Source organism: Oncorhynchus masou, chromosome 6 (genome assembly GCF_036934945.1).
Source record: "Oncorhynchus masou masou isolate Uvic2021 chromosome 6, UVic_Omas_1.1, whole genome shotgun sequence".
Classification (NCBI taxonomy): Eukaryota; Metazoa; Chordata; class Actinopteri; order Salmoniformes; family Salmonidae; genus Oncorhynchus; species Oncorhynchus masou.
The window spans coordinates 79890656-79893909 of record NC_088217.1 but is presented as its reverse complement, the minus strand read 5'-3'; positions in this window follow the sequence as shown (position 1 = coordinate 79893909).

Sequence of the window (3254 nt, the reverse complement as noted above, 5' to 3'; positions counted from 1 at the left end):
CTCTCTCTCTCTCTCTCTCTCTCACACACATTCTTCCTCCTACTCTCCCCTACAGCCTAATACCATTCATATAAATGAGCATTGTAGAACACACTTTCTTATCTTCATTCCTCCTCTCTCTCTTGTCATAGTGTTCTCTGAGCAACCTGCCCGTTCAATTTAGCTGCACCGATGTGAAACATCTCTCCATCCTCCTCACTGTGTTTCTACAGTCCGGCCGGCCCCTGTGTTGGCATGCCTTTGCAGTTGACCCTGACCTTTGTCACATGGCTGTGAACAATGGGAGGGCTCTCTCAGATTCCTGGGGCCTAGTCATGTTGCATAATCACACAGCCCACGGCCAGATCAGAACTCTATACATACAGTACATTCTATGAGAGATGAATACTACTGTATGAGGTGGCTATAGGTGATAACTAGATACATACAGCACATTCTGTGCGAGAAAGTAGTCTATGAGGCTAGGCAACAACACAACCATCACACGACCCTTAATACGGTGGCCCCTCAGGGTTGCATGCTTAGTCCCCTCCTGTACTCGCTGTTCACCCACAACTGCATAGCCGCGCACGATTTCAACACCATCATTACATTTGCTGACAACACGACGGTGGTTGGCCTGATCACCGAAGACGATGAGACAGCCTATAGGGTGGAGGTCAGGGACCTGGCAGTGTGGTGCCAGGACAACAACCTCTCGCTCAACGTCAGCAAGACAAAGGAGCTGATCGTGGACTACAGGAAATGGAGGGCCGAGCACACCTCATCGACGGGGCTGTAGTGGATGGGGTCGAGAGCTTCAAGTTCCTCGGTGTCCACATCACTACGGAATTATCATAGTCCACTCACACCAAGACAGTCGTGAAGAAGGCAAAACAATGCCTCTTCCCCCTCAGGAGGCTGAAAAGATTTGGCATGGCCCCTCAGATCCTCAAACACTTCTACAGTTTCACCATTGAGAGCATCTTGACTGGCTGCATCATAGCTTGGTATGGCAACTGCTTGGCATCCGACCGTAAGGTGCTACAGAGGGTAGTACATACGGCCCAGTACATCACTGGGGCCAAGCTTCCTGCCATCTAGGACCTCTATACCAGGCGGTGTCAGAAGAAGGCGCTAAAAATGGTCTAAGACTCCTGCACCCGTAGTCACAGACTGTTCTCTCTGCTACCACACGGCAAGCGGTAGTGATGCACCAAGTCTGCAACAAACAGGACCCTGAACAGCTTCTACCCCCAAGCCATAAGACTGCTAAATAGTTACTCCGGGTGGCTATTGGTTAACTATTTAACTATCTGCATTGACCCTTTTTGTACTAACTCTTTTGACTCATCACATACTCTGCTGTTACTGTTTATCTATTCTGTAGCCTATTCACTTTACCCCTACCTATATGTACATATCTACCTCAATTACGTCGTACCCCTGCACATTGACTCTGTACTGGTACCCTGTGTACAGTGGGGATAACAAGTATTTGACACACTGCCGATTTTGCAGGTTTTCCTACTTACAAAGCACGTAGAGGTCTGTACTTTTTTATCATAGGTACACTTCAAATGTGAGAGACGGAATCTAAAACAAAAATCCAGAAAATCACATTGTATGATTTTTAAGTAATTAATTTGCATTTTATTGCATGACATAAGTGTTTGATACATCAGAAAAGCAGAACTTAATATTTGGTACAGAAACCTTTGTTTGCAAATACAGAGATCATACATTTCCTGTAGTTCTTAACCAGGTCTGCACACACTGCAGCAGGGATTTTGGCCCACTCCTCCATACAGACCTTCTCCAGATCCTTCAGGTTTCGGGGCTGTCGCTGGCCAATACGGACTTTCAGCTCCCTCCAAATATTTTCTATTGGGTTCAGGTCTGGAGACTGGCTAGGCCACTCCAGGACCTTGAGATGCTTCTTACGGAGCCACTCCTTAGTTGCCCTGGCTGTGTGTTTCGGGTCGTTGTCATGCTGGAAGACCCAGCCATGACTCATCTTCAATGCTCTTACTGAGGGAAGGAGGTTGTTGGCCAAGATCTCGCGATACATGGCCCCATCCATCCTCCCCTCAATACAGTGCAATCGTCCTGTCCCCTTTGCAGAAAAGCATTAGGGTTACAGGAGGTTTACCTGTTTACGAAGCATGTGACAAATACAATTTCATTTGATGATTAGTTGATAGGTAGATACATACAGTACATTCTATGAGAGGTGAACGCTACTGTAGGAGGTGACTATAGGTGATAGCTAGCGCCACTCCAAATATAGTAAATTGTAAGGTTATACAGTCTGTGCATTCTCTGTGTGTGTGTCTTTATACTCTTCTATCTCCGTCTCTCTCTCTCTCTCTCTCGCTCTCTCTCTCGCTCTCTCTCCCGCTCTCTCTCTCTCTCACACACACGCAATGAAAGCTTAATTAATGACTTGGTATGAAAAATGTGCATATCAATGATTAATTTACTGATATCTGTATTACATTTCCACACCGTCTGGGATAATCATTTCACCACTCATCATAAAGCTCATAAATCTCCAATACATCAACAGCTCCAATACCATTCACCCAAACCATAGTCCCCCTATATCACCATGGCAGGTACAGCCCATCGCTCAGTGACCATGGTCCCCCTATATCACCATGGCAGGTACAGCCCATCGCTCGGTGACCATAGTCCCCCTATATCACCATGGCAGGTACAGCCCATCGTTCGGTGACCATAGTCCCCCTATATCACCATGGCAGGTACAGCCCATCGCTCGGTGACCATAGTCCCCCTATATCACCATGGCAGGTACAGCCCATCGCTCGGTGACCATAGTCCCCCTATATCACCATGGCAGGTACAGCCCATCGCTCAGTGACCATGGTCCCCCTATATCACCATGGCAGGTACAGCCCATCGCTCGGTGACCATAGTCCCCCTATATCACCATGGCAGGTACAGCCCATCGCTCAGTGACCATGGTCCCCCTATAACACCATGGCAGGTACAGCCCATCGCTCAGTGACCATGGTCCCCCTATATCACCATGGCAGGTACAGCCCATCGCTCAGTGACCATGGTCCCCTTATATCACCATGGCAGGTACAACCCATCGCCCAAACCATAGTCCCCCTATAACACCATGGCAGGTACAGCCCATCGCTCAGTGACCATGGTCCCCCTATATCACCATGGCAGGTACAACCCATCGCTCAGTGACCATGGTCCCCCTATATCACCATGGCAGGTACAGCCCATCGCTCAGTGAC